The sequence below is a fragment of the Pocillopora verrucosa genome, chromosome 6, assembly GCF_036669915.1.
Source record: "Pocillopora verrucosa isolate sample1 chromosome 6, ASM3666991v2, whole genome shotgun sequence".
NCBI lineage: Eukaryota > Metazoa > Cnidaria > Anthozoa > Scleractinia > Pocilloporidae > Pocillopora > Pocillopora verrucosa.
In genome coordinates, this window is record NC_089317.1 from 11,583,279 (window position 1) to 11,598,044 (window position 14,766).

General features: G+C 36.8%; 1 pseudogene; it reads right to left on the minus strand.

The window, feature by feature from the left end:
* LOC131776718 (tyrosine-protein kinase receptor Tie-1-like) overlaps nucleotides 1-11,045 on the minus strand; it is a 32,663-nt pseudogene extending 21,618 nt beyond the window's left edge.
* Nucleotides 11,046-14,766: the final 3,721 nt, after the last annotated feature.

Here is a 14,766-nt window from a genome sequence, read left to right on the forward strand (position 1 = left end):
TACTAACATTTAATTTCGGGACGAGGAAAAATAAGATTAATTTTACTAAAAAAAATCATAGTTTTAATTGAATGGTCCTTTCTATGTGAGGGACTGTTCATTACAGGTGGAAGACAATACTAACACAGGTTTGTCACTAACTCAAAGGTGACCACAGCGATTAAGGAGAAAAGAAGTTGAGACTTTAACCAAACAATGGCCACTAATATACAGGGTGACCGCGTATAGGTTCGACTGGAGTATGAGATTCAGCAAGCAGTGGGCAGCTTTTTATGACAGACTGCAAAGTAAAAGGACTTACATTCCACAGTGACATAACTCTAGTACTGATCTTTTCCTGTCTCACTCCATTGCTTTGCGATGCAAAACATATTCTCCTGCATCATTCCTGTTACTACTGGAGATGTTCAACTGTTTGGTGTTAGACAGTTTAATCGCAGATTTTTCCCATCTTATCTTAGGTTCAGGAAAACCCGAGGCATTCACAACTCAAAAACAGAGGAGTTGACGCATTAACTGTTATATTCTGTGGCACTTCTGTAAACGGACAGGAAACTAGATAAGAAGAGAGGAAACAACAAAATTCTCACACCATAATATTAGAATGCAATTTGGTTCAAAACCATCCACTTCAAACGCTATAGAAATAAGATTATAAAATGTAGCACATACATAAAAAATATCAAAAAATGGAAACAAACTTTCACTATGTCAGCTAATCAGAATTTGCATTTGTTTTAAAATACTCTACTGAAAAGCAGAAGTTCACAGTTTTTGGAAGACACAAGATAATTGCTCTTGAATAATGTCTTGGTTTTTTTTTAACCAAAAAAATAAAATCATACCTGGGATTAATCTCAAACTTGTACCTAAATTCCAGGATTTTTGCTACACGTTAAATGTACAACCTTGTAAATGCTCCCATAAAGTTACACAAACTTACAGACTTCTTGTGTCTAAAAACAGTCTAGGGTAACCATGGGATGCCATTTCCACAAAATCATTTTTTTGTTTCTATCATGCACTAGTCAATCATTATTAGATTTGTTTCCGTATTATAAGGCTCAAGTTCATCATAATTAGGCATTGTATTTTATCATTAGGCACCTGTTCATCATTGTTAGGCATCAGTTCATCAATATTAGGCACCTGTCTAACATTATTAAGTACAAGTCTATCACTATAAGGCACCAGTTTATTATCATTAGGCACAACTTTTGCCATTAGGCACCCATTTATCATTAGGCACTGGTAAAATTTTTCAAGACAGGCATCCTTCACCAGCACTTCTCCCAGGTACCTAGGGTGGGAGCATTGTGTGGAAAGCTGAGAAACACTTGCGAAGGAGACACCTCTTTAGCTGGAGAGCAATGCAAAGATGTTTTTAAAGCCACACAAAATGTGCCTCGTCCCAGACTTTTTTCTCCTTCCCCTCACCCACCTTAAATTCTCTATTCATTCCCATTACTCCCAGGAAAAGCCTATAGCGGGGCAACCTGAATACCAGGGTCTCTATTCTTCCCTGTTCGGGGTTGTAATAATTCGCAGTGTAGAAATTTTTATTGATGCAAGTAAACTGGTAAAAAAGGTTTTTCCCATTTCGGATTATAAATTGATTGCAAAGTATTCAAAAATGCTCAAAGATGTTTCTACCCACCATTTATGTAAAGCCTCACAGTGGCTTCTATTCCGTCTCCAGCATCATTATGTGGGACACATTTGTACTTGCCATAGTGCTGAGATCGATTGACGTCATTGAGAGTATAATCACTGTTGCTGTTATTACTTAGGAGGCGGCCATTGAAGTAGAACTTGTAAATTGACACTTGAGGCACAGCAGCATTAACTATGCACTTAAATGTAACAGTGTCTCCCTCAGTGACAGTATTTTGTGGAGCATTGGTAGTGAGCCTTGCACCTTCGGGTTTGTCTAAAAATGTAAATCAAATCAAAATCTTAATCTCTGTTTATTTCATGGCTCATACATTCCCCCTGGTTATAAATCATAACCTCTTGTAAAAGTATAGAGGGTGCATGATAATGCAACACTCACGGATTAATCGTGTGTGGGTTAATTTAGTATCAATCCATAGAGTGCTTTGGTCAGAAAATATAATGCTTTTGTAGTGAAAAATTGCAGAAAGTCATCCGACCATGGTTAGAATGCTGACTAAAAGCAAAATACTTCAACTACCACATTGCACACTGAAAAGCAATGGCAATACTGCAACAAGAAAAATAATACCTACTATGTCGTTACCAGGAGAGCTATTTTAAATTCTCTGTTAGCTACAATGAAAATTTGTGACGGCTACCTTTACGTGTTATCGAACGTCAAAACATTGTCGTGCGCACCTAATTTCTAGTGAAAATCCTTAATTTTGAGCCGGAAGACAAGTGCAACAGTGCCCTAGACAAGTGCATGTGAGAGGATCTCATCTCGCAAAAAAGCGAAAACCTAATTTGAATCCACTACATTCCTCATTTTGTACAATTGGTTCCAGGATGATATATTTATCTAAGAACTTTTTGAAGAACAGAGCCTCCCTTGATCAAATTAAAAGTGAAAAACCATAACGAAAAACACGGGCGATTTCGGTCGGGTTGCGTTCATACTATTTTGCTTCGTTTTACTTCCCGAGAGTCTGAAACAGGCTGAATAAATTATAATGGTGCTAATAAGTATTTCAGCTTCGCATGGGCGATAGAATGTAAACTACTTGTTTGAACGAATAAATTTTTTTATCAAGTGCACTCTTGCAAACAAATAAATATTTGATAAGCACAGTGTTAATCACATTGAAATTGAACACCTATCTTTGGGTTCTGTTCGCAGTAAAGCTTATATTTACATGTCAATTATAATTCTTTAGGAAAAGTGTTGCGTCGCCATGATAATTATTGCTTATGTCTTATTCTTTTCTTTTTCGCAAAAATTAAATATTTTGGTGGGCTTTTGTGTAACTAGACTCTCTTAAAGTGAGATCAAAAATTGATGTACTTGATTGAAGTTTGTAAGGCTTGAAATGTTTGAAATGTTTGTAGGAAAAGAAGTGCACACTTATGTACAGAAATTTGTCTGATGCATCCGAGCTTTCAATGAGTGTTGACCATGGTACGTGACACTTATTCCACTGATGGGAAAACGTTTTTAGTTGAGAGGTGCAGTCTATAACATAACTCACCAACCCTCCAGAAAATTTCTTCCATGCATCTATAATATCAACAACTAAACTTGGGGGTAACTACCTGATTGAGAACAAGTTTTTTTAAAACATTTCCCCTTTACTTCGATAGGCCTTATTTTCGTTGGCTGAAAACCTAAATGAAAGCATAGTGATATCCAATATATCTTTTCCTTGTTCTGACTGTTAAACATTGCTTGGTTAATAAATCACTCCAGCGTTACTGTTACACAAAAACGAGTTTTTAGTCTTCAGACAGAGGAGAAGTATCTTGCACAAGATACACTGGTTCCAAGATTAAGCAACATAGGCTTGAATACTAAGATAAAACAGCTCTTAACTTTCCTTTCTAGGAGGGGCAGCCTTTAGTTTCTGTTTTCAATTGCATGTCCCAATGTAAACCCCTGGACTCACAGTTTTCCACTTAGTGCTTTATAGACTACGCAGCTTTATATTTTGTCTCCTTGCTAGGGTTCCCGATTTCAAACAGCAAGATCCAAAGTCTCAGCACCGTAAATAAGAAGCTCGAAGTCAAATCCAGCAATAAACTAATTGCTGTTCACCCCAACAAGGACTTGTTTGTCAGGCTCCTCGTAGCATCCAATTTGCCTAAAAGATGTGCTTAGCTTCGAACTGTCCTCAATCCCATATTCACTCACTAATAGTAGTCTTACAAAAGTTGTTAAGAACACGTTATGCTCTCTTCTAGAGAAAGACGTTCACACAGTTCAGCAACTTACAGCATCAACAAATCCAGAGGGTGTTATTATCAATGGCATGGCAGTTCTACAGAAGACAAAATCTTCTGCGCCCGCTCTTTTCTGGCTGTCTGCAAGTCCACCTTGTCCTTACCAGTACTCGGCGACTTCATTAAAGGAGGTAAGCATCAACGAAGGGGAACATTCATTTACTTCCAGGTGTTAATCGGAGGTCTTGCCACTCCAGTACCAAGACAATGGGGAAAGTATATTGCCAGCCCAAAAAAAGTGAATGGCTCGGATGATATAGTTCAGCATGTTTCATTTCTACCATTGATTTCTAGTTTCGTTGCCGGCAATTTAAATTTGTAGCTATCGACATTTGTTGTGTTTGCTGTACAATTTAACTTTCACTTTAGATCAATTTTTAAACGTGAATGCTAAATTTTTGAGAATTGGTAAACTGTGCAATTTCCTTTCGGTTACTCTCTGCAGACCTGGCAATAGAGAAGCCTATGTTTGCAGCTTATACATGACCACCAAAAAGACAAGCATGTTAGATAATTTGTGTTATCTTATGTTCTGCCAGAATAAGCAAAAAAATGAAATGCTTCCACCCGCAACCGGTTGTCTACTTCAACATCTGGAGCATTCAAACTACCAGGCTTTCGGTTGGAGTCATGCTCTTGAAGCTATGCAGGATCTTGGATCACAGGAGGGTCATGGGTGGGTGCACATGCGGGAAGGGAACTTCTCGTACTACTGCCAATCACAAACGCACCAGCACCAGTTAGTCTACTTAAGCTGACGACGTGCAAGTGCAACACATCTGCCTACTAGCAAAACTGCTTCTGTGGCAACACAGGACTTGCTTGCGCAGAAGTTTGCTTCTGCATGGCAGACGATGAAGCATGTAGTAACCCCCACGGTCTGACCTGCATCAGTGACTCAGAAGAAAGCAATGAAGAGAGCAGCTTTGAAGAGGAACCGTAAAATAGTCGACATATAAGGTGTCCATGTTAAAAAGGTTAGCTTTCTGTCGATTAACATTAGAGATGAGTAACTTGAAAGCTAAACAGACCAAAATACGTCATAGGCGCGTGCTTTTAGTTGCAACATGTATTGCTCTGAGGTAAAAGGTGGTGTAAATAAAAGATTTGGAAATATGATTTCATTTTAAGGCAGGGAGGCGTATTTAGGTCCCTTGGAGGTCACATGCTTGGTCATGTGACATAATTTGCAGATGGTTAGCATGGCTGGCCTTCTGCCATTAAGAGCTAAAGATATAATCGGAAGAACATAAGAATTGTCGCAAACAGTGGTTAGTAGTGAGCCTCTTTTTCATGTCAAAACATGCATGAAATTGGGCGAAAATGATATTTCTCTCATAGCTTTAAGCTAAATAAGCAAACAATTGGCCTGCGGATTGTACAACCCTTTCATAGATAATAGCAGAATACTGAGGGATATTTCATTAATTTTTCCTGTTGTAGAGTGGACTGAAACAATTAGGTATCTTACATAGCGGGGTAACGTAGTGCTTGCAGGTTACACAACCTCTCAAACCAGAGAGTCACGGAAATTTAAAAACCTGAAAAAAAACCTAAAACCCGAAGCACAGCATTTTTCATTCCTTTCCCTGCCTTTAAATAAGGGAAAAAGTGAAGGTTGTAATCACTCCAAAGTACAGTCTGTCACATCTGTGATATCAGTCGAGTATTCAGTGTAAGGTGGAATGAGAAATGGAATGGATTCTTGTCCTAAAATAGTATATCCCCGAACGCCACACATGCAAATATGCGCGCAAATCTTAAGTAGGCAGTTTTAGTTTCAGCCAATATTTGCATCAATCAGCTGATCTCAGCCATCAGTAAAACAAACATGTAATTTCTTAGCTTTCCATGGAGCCTCAACCTGAGCCCTCACACAGGATCAGAATATGCGCTAGTCCTGCGTGCTGGTCAAACGGAGTGAATTTTGGGTACCTGAGACCAATGCAAACAAAGCCAAAAAGGATTTTAGATGGGGTTCTATTTCCTTATACTTTTGAACAGATTCGTCAGTATTGTGTACCTGACTTTAATAACAGAATTCGCCCTATAAATAAAGTAAATTCAGAAATAGAAAATTGAGGTTAAAATATACTTACAGTGAACTAAAATTGTTGTGTCAATAGAAGTGATTTCCACTGAGTTATTGGCTCGACATGTATATTGTCCTGCGTCTGTTCTGTTGATATTATCGAACTTTAAAAACGCAGCTTCCTTCCCTGAACTTTCCAATACTCCATTTCTAATCCATGCTACATCCGGAAGTGGTTTCCCAGAAGCTCTACAGGCTAAGGTGACAAAGGAGCCTTCAATGTAATATTTTCTTCTTAAAGGGAGGTTTATAAGTGGTCGCTCTGAAAGGTAAAAGAGACTTTATCACTCCTCGTATGGCGTGGCAAATCTTACTTGGACTGAGTCTTACAGTTTATCCAATTTCAATAAAAGGCATTGAGCAATTGGTTCCCAACAACCAACTAATATAGGGAGGCTCAAACTTCATTTGGTATGAGTCAACCTGTTGGCACAAGCTACCGGAGAACTAATTCCAAACTAACTTATAAAGCAAAGCCCTAGCCAAGGGAATTAAGGGTTAACTTAGGAAATAACTCATTGGGCGACTCCCATTTTTGTAAATAACTTTTTTGGTGCTGCACAGACAAATAGGAACAGAAGCAATCAAGCAACACCTCACTTGGAACTTGGTCTGATAAAGGGTCTACAGGAGACATCCTCAACCAGAGAACTTAAATTTTAACGAAAGAGAAACTATGGATTCTTCCAGATTAAAAATATACCAGTGACATGCTGCATGCTACTTGTCCATTACTTAAAGTTAAAAGAAGAACTTACTCATCTCCTTGTACTGATTGTTCTTTTATCAAACATGATGATTGTTCATTATGACTGTTCTGCTAAAGGAGTTTGCAGAATGGAGAGTTTCTTTTTCTCCGCATTTTGAAGAATCACACCCATAAATAAACGTTCTTAAGCCCAAATCAAACACAAAGAAAACGAATTACTGCCCTGCATTAAGAATGGACTGTATGGAGACCACTGTTTACAATTTGTCCTATAACTAATATCATTAAATGTTTTGCTCCTTCCCAACAGAGAGGTTATCACTCAACAATTTAAACACATCCTCAATCTCTCTATATTTATATCCTACATCTGTCTATATTTGTAATGAAGCAGCATCATTCCATCAGAGCTCTAAGAAACTACAGGAGATGATTGGAAAGAAGTTGTAGAGGCAGAAAGTGGAGAGGTGACACCAAAAACACCACTTGATTCATCTTTGTATTGGAAGTAATATCCTTGTTGCAAACTAAAGGTTTGAGTAATGAATGCAAAAAAGATCTTGCTAGCCAGAGTAGCTGAGAGAGTATTGGTGAAAGGAGGAAAATCTAATTTAATGGCAGAAGTAAAACTTGATTTTAATAGTACTGAGTGCTACATTATGTGCAAGTATTAAAGGTTGAGGAAACTGTATGAGGTTTCCTTAAGAATGGAGTGGCTTGTTTGAAAAGTTCCTTGATCTAATTAGGTGGATAATACTACTTGTTTGTCTTAAAATATTTCCATCTTCCCTCCTAACTATGATAGGCCCTATTAAACTTTTTTTTAGATTTGGATTATAGACTTCATTGGTTTATTGATTTCATAACTTTAAGAAAATTTTGCTCCAAATCACACAAATCTTTTAAGTCTCCACTTACTCCTTAGTGTCAGAAATTACTTGAGGAGGTCAAATTTACATCTGTAAATGTTAGAGATCATAATCCTCAGAATGCAGTAAACTGTGCAATACGGACTTTCATTTCTGTTGGCAATTCCCCTTAAAAACGTGTGAAAATCCATACCAATCTCAGTACTCATATTAATAATGTTTATCTAAGATGCATAACAGAGCAACCCAGTCATGGTGCCAGAAGAATAAAGCAATAACTCTTGATAATTCTCTGATTTCTTTCTTATAAGAAACAGCAAAGTAAATGATAGAATATATTTTCTCTTTTAGGAGTGTGGTGTTCTATGCCAAGTAAAAGTAGCTCTATTGTTCCCAAAGTCTGAATAGTTAGCCACTTTCAGCCCTGCATATAAGTTTTGCACAAATTGATGCTAATGTTTACTTTCTTGAGATCTCAAAAATATGACAGTTATGAATGCATTTGATTTATGTTTGATTATTAATGGTTATGCCTGTTATGTTTACCTGCTACATCAAGCTGCACTGTACTTTGTACCAAGTACAAAAAGCTTCCAATCAATTCACATCTAAAGTTGGTATTGTCTCCAGGGTTGATGTTATAGATAACCAGGGTAGCTCTTCCTTCAATTTTAACTCTTCCTCTGAAAGATGGAGGAATTTCAGGATGCTCTAGGACACCATGACTGCCATTAACTATCATTCTGAGAAATTTACCATTTACCAAAACACTATAGGTGATGCGTCGAATTTTATTTTCTGGATCAGCAAAGTCCCACACCAGTTTGGCATCACTACCATTGTTAAAGTAGCTTGGATCAGAAGGTTCCTGGGTGAAATGCACATTCACACCCCCTAAAATAGACAACCAGAAACAAAATATTCTCAGCCCTTTTAAGTTACATGTGTAATGGTAATATCAAAGAAGAACTGCTTAAATAGAGTCCACCACAGAGACACTTTTAGTGTAAGCAGTGACAACAATAAGTGAAAATATACTAGAATTGATATTCCTTGATATCATGCAATCAGCTCGAAGTATACTTTCATTTGCTGAGAAATTAACGGTTCAATAACAGTAATGTGTAACTATTTGTGACTTATGAAAATCATTTTCAATGTGACAAGTTCCACTTCCTTTAACTTCCAAAATGTGTACAGTGATGAATTTCCAAAATTTAAAAGTGGTACACTTGAAGAAATTTTTTGAAGAAGAACTTGTCAAGGTGGATATCATGCAATCAGCTCGAAGTATACTTTCATTTGCTGAGAAATTAACGGTTCAATAACAGTAATGTGTAACTATTTGTGACTTATGAAAATCATTTTCAATGTGACAAGTTCCACTTCCTTTAACTTCCAAAATGTGTACAGTGATGAATTTCCAAAATTTAAAAGTGGTACACTTGAAGAAATTTTTGAAGAAGAACTTGTCAAGGTGGAAAATGGGAAGTGAAAACGTCCACACATATAATATGTTAACCCATCAAATGAGGGATTTATTAATCCACTCATTTAATTTTCTATATATATAGTCTTTTGGCTTCTAGTTTTTCAAAATTTGTATGGTCTTACTTAGGCATCCTATCCATCATATAAGATTTGAGGAATTGCAGGTTGTTGTATTAACATTACTACTGGGAACAAAGAATGACATAAAGAAAGAATTAATCAGTTGAGTGAAAAGCCTTAATGTTAATACAATGGGAATTATGGCACCAATTTGAAACATAAATTTTTCTTCATTCACATGATTTCAAATCATATTGCCAAGGTGGCAATATTTATTCTCTTATCAGAGTCATAATCTAGAAATTCGTTTCTTTTGTACCCTTTAGGATACAAATTTAGATTCCACTTTAGTTCCTCAGATTGCAATTGTCAGGGATTGATCAAAGCATAGATCAAGACAAAGATTGTGATCAGTTTGCATGTGGTGAAATCAAAGTGATTTTGACCAATTTTTAGAAGTCCAACTTTCTCTGACATTATCTTGATAACTGAATTTAACCCTTTACCTTCTAGATCAAATTTGTAATTCTCCTTACTGTCAACCATACAATTCTTATAATGTTAGTTCAGAGAATTTAGTATTGGGTCAACTAATTATCCCCAAATTGAGATTTTCCTTTATTCGCATCACTGATCTAGTTTATATTGTATTTATATTGTAAGGAGAAATTCTGTCTAGGTCACTACTGGGACTTAAAGGGTTGACTTGAGTGTTTACACCAATGGCTGACTTCTTGTGTTTAGCATTGAAGTGATGATTCTACAGTTGTATATATGCAACCAGCAAATATTACTGTCATTCAGTTTCTTTCCCTTTGGCAAGCCTCCACACCACAAGGGTAAAAAAACCATAATATTATTTTTACTGGTCAAAAATTTCATCTAGGACTTGTGATTGGTCATGTGCTCATTTCTCACTTGTGAGAAAAACTATTTAACCTATCAGAATTTGTGTTATTTATCGGTAATCTTTTTTTTTTTTAACTTAGATTGGAGTAAATCACAGCATGTATATGATACTGGCCACCATATATACACACTGGTCTGAAAGTAGACAAATCATACATGTAGGTATGAGCAATTAATGCTCAGTTATCCATGCAAGTACATTATGTAGTTTCTTTACATGATTGCTGGTTGTTGCTGTTGATTGCAACTTAATTGCTATAGCGCGCAGCAATTATCCTTGCTGAGCTCATTATTTGAACTAATAATGAGTGGAAAAATTGGTCACAGCTCTTCCTAAAAATAAATGATGGATGGCAAGAAAGAGAGTTTATATACAGATGGTAACTCTTTCCTGAGTTTGCATAACCATCATTTTTGTAATGGAAAGTCACCTGACAAAGCAGGAACTTTTCTCGTAGCTCATGCAGAGTACGACTCACACAAATCAAGAAAATAGTGCACTTCTCAGTTTCAATGTTGCTGTTAAATTCTAAATGTATGGTATTGTTACACTTGAAGAAAAAAATCCTTTGCTTTTGATTTCTATCGCATCATAGTTATTCAGACTAACGTTTATCGTTTACGTTAACGTTTATTTATCCCGTGATTGAAATCGCAACATCATATCTTAATTTTCAAATACAAAAACTGTAGAGAGCCATCTTAGAGTTCGGAAATCATTTTGACGAACATCACGTTCGGAAATAAAGGGTCGACGTTTTCGGTTTCTACGCTTAAAATAGCATGTACATGGTAAAAGACACTGTAAAATCCTTTGTATGGGAGAATAAATTTCACGCTTACCTGACCCATGAAACTTTACCAGCAGAAGAAAGAGTAAGTAAATTTCATAATCACGGAAAGGCACCATCTTATCAGAACTTTGCTGAAGCTTCTATGAGGAAGTTTGTGCCCAAATCTTAAGGACGTACCTTGAAGGAATAAAGGCTCCTCTTAGTCTTGAGACTGGGACTGAGTGTCACGTGAAATTGTCGGCCGTAGCAGGCCGCCTAAACAACATGGCAGATGGTACAATTTAAGGAAGAAAACTCGATTTAAGCTATACACTTGTTACAATTGTATGAGCTGTAGAAACTTTCTTTTCGGAGAAACGTTCCATTCAGAGTAAACTATGCATGAAACTTGTGAGTGTGTCGAAGAGCGTGACTGTCGATGGTACCGCTATCGATCACACGCGCGTATGAAGCTAAATTAAAGTCACGCAAATAAAAAATAACTTTTTATAGACAGTTTTCAGCTCCTCTTTCCTGTTTTAAAACCATAGATTTTTTTCCAAGGGCTACTAAATATAATCAAGGTAGGGTTCTGCTGATCTATTCCCTGTGGGGATGCACGAGAGTACCCATATTACTAGAGCCGGAAACGGAAGTCAAGCAGATCAGAAGGGAAATAATTACGCGATCCAGACGCGCAAACTCAGTCAGTACATATCAAGAAATGCAGGAAAATCAAATCGAATACATTTTTTAGAGAGTAACTTTCCTCGAGATTCCCCTTATCTTGATATCAGCTTCTTCATGAATCTTCGAACCATGTCATCTAAAAACATCTCTGAGACTCATTTCTGTGCTAGATGTAATGAGCCTAGAAGTTATTGCACGAACACGAAGTGGAAACAACAACTAGCTTTGTTATGAATTACTGCTTCGGTGTTGGCAAAGGTAAGTCTAAAGTCAGAGGGGCGCCTCAGATGAACTCTGGTTACGAGAGGGAATGCTAGGTGGAGGGATGTAGGGGTGTAGGGGTGCAGGGGAGACCAAGAGGAGAGGGGCGAGCCAAAAAATTCCCATTGAAGCATTCCATAAAAATTACAAATTAAATTTACTCATTATTTTGATTTTAGAAGAAAGGTGCGTTAGTTCACTTACTTCGAGTTTCTCTTTTTTGCTTTTTTACAAACATTTGAAAAAATGGAATAATATAATAAAAAATAAAAGCACTACAGAACTTCAATAGTTAAAATATGGTGGCTAGCCTGAAATAATGGGGGTTGTGGTTTTCGATGCCTTATTTCAGATCTGATCCAAAAGTCAATACCTACAGCACATGCTTCCTGTCGGGAAAGGAATAGGTGATACTTAACTTATTACTTTGGATTAAATATTATTAGAAATTGACATTTGTAGCACAGATACGTGATAACACGTGATCTTTAACCATACCGAGCGTCACGCAATATTTTCATTATCTTGCGAAAAGCTCTTTCTATTACGAGGAAATGACTTTACCTCATAAAAAATTTTACGTACAGAAATTTCCCTGAAAATTACCCTTCCGAATATTTTCAACCCTTTAATATTCTCGTTTTTAGGTCAACTCCATGTCGAATTCCCGATTAAGAAAATATTTGTGAAATTTTAATTTAGCGCGTTCAACACCTCCTTCTTTAAAGGTAACCAAAGGTATACACAGCTAGTGCTTTTCATCTCCGCACTGACTTTACAATCAGATAACTTAAAAAGGTATACAAACAGCACCTAGCTCTTTCAGAAGCGGTACCTTAGGTACGCCCTTTCCTTTCCGAATTTTTTTTTATTCTGTTGTTATGTAACGGTCTTCAAAGGCTATTTTCTCTTAAGATATCTTTTAGTATGAGTCTAATTCCGGTGATAAGTTCATTATAATTCTCATATTGTCAATTTTTTTTGTTTTTGCCCGACCTGTACTGTAAGAGTAAGAAATTTAAGGTAGAAAATTATTTTGTAAGCGTAAATATCTCGAAGGTACATGCTTAGTATGCAGGAACTGTTTTCGTAACGTAACGTGATTCGTTAGCTAAGTGAGAAATGATGACGATGCATGGAGATTGACAGCTTGTAAGTGTCACCTTTAGCTGGTGACCAGCATTTAGCTCAGATCTGAGCTAGTTCCCAAGGCAGTAAGTTGTGTTAAAGAAAAATAAGTAAAGAAGAGTCACATTTACAGAAGTGTTGGAAAAATCTTCTCACATTTTAATGTACATACGATAAGATTTTATAACGTTAACTAACGACGTAATTCCTTACTGTAGTATGTTTAAATATATTTATATGAATATACTGCTAAAGTGTTGTATCTATATCGACGCAGATAATGACGTAAAATCGAGCAGTATGTAGACTAAGATATTCGTGGCCTCGGAACGTGCGCTCCACTTCTATTTTGATAAATGTGAAGCATATATATCGAGGTTTACCGAACTATCATTCTTTTTTCGGCCGCCGACAAAACCTGGATATAACCAAATCGGATCACGGACCGGGTCAGGGATCAGATCACGGATCAGAGCACGGATCGGATAACGGCACGAAAAAATTAAAATGTTTGAAAAAAAAGAATGAAAATCGTTCAGTGTAGTGCCGCCATGGACGAGGGGCAAGCGAGAGGTACGTATCATTCATGAGTCAGTTATCCTTATTTTTTAAGATAGTCTCACTTGCTACTTTTCCTTTATTCAATATTATTCAGCACACGCGAGAGAAGAGGCAAGATGAGGAGTGAGACTGCTTAGATGTGGACTATTGAAATAAACGTAAAACAATTTTTAAATTTTTTTTGACATTTTTAACTAATGAGCAGCACTCTGCGAACAGTAGTTAAAACTTTTAAAAAATTTGACAATTGTTTCAGGCGAGGTGAGAAAAAAGAGTTGAGGGCCTATCCTGTTCTTTTGTCCAGCCAAGCGTATATGGTCATTGGCCCCGCGATAGCCGCTAATTAGGGCTTTAAAGTACAGGCTGTGGTATTTTTTCCCAGAAAAGTTTAAAACTTTCCCAAGTGCGACCAGATTTCAGAACTGGGACTAATCGGCAAACTATTGTGTTATCTCTTTGATCATTAGTTCAATATGCTCGTGGTATTTAAATCGCTTGGCGTGTAAAAATTATTTCAGGCAAAGAGGAAATTGACCCGTTATAAAGGAAACTAAAATTATTAATGTGCACTTGCGCCTCAGTAGTCATATCTAGAACAATCTTACTGGAATTATAATAACTGGTCTGATCTCAAAATGACTTTTAAAAAGCACTTGCGGGAAACTGAAGATTTGTGAAACTCGCCAGCCAGTTCTCTAGTAGTTTCACTCTTACTTAGCAGATGGGATGCGGTGTGTGAGAGTTAACGGATACACATCTTCTTTTTTACCTATCAATCAAGGTATTCCTCAAGGAACGATCATTGACCTCTACTCTTTCTTCTCTTCATTGATGATATTTCATTATACATCCAAAATTCTAAACATCGATATTTATGCTGACGATGGTAGTTAACATCCTGTTCTAAGTGGAATGACATCTCTCAAGTAAACAACACATTCAAGGGGACTTAGATCACATTCAGCGTTGGGCTATAATGAAAAAATAGCATTTAATGAAAAGGACACAAAATCAATGCTTATCATCGGGAAGCGATTGAGGAAGGCGTGACTCAAGATCAACATCAAGATAGTGATTTGACAATTGCCTTTAACGACTCACAGATTGAAAGACTAAGATCGCACAAATTCCAAGGGGGAAAAAAATCAATGATGACTTAACTCTCGAAAATTACCGTAGTGCTCTCGCTAACAAGGTACAAAAAGAATTGATCCATTAAACAAATAGCTGCAATTCACTGATTTGTCTTAGAATAACACTAGCTGATCAAAGTAGTATTGTATACATATA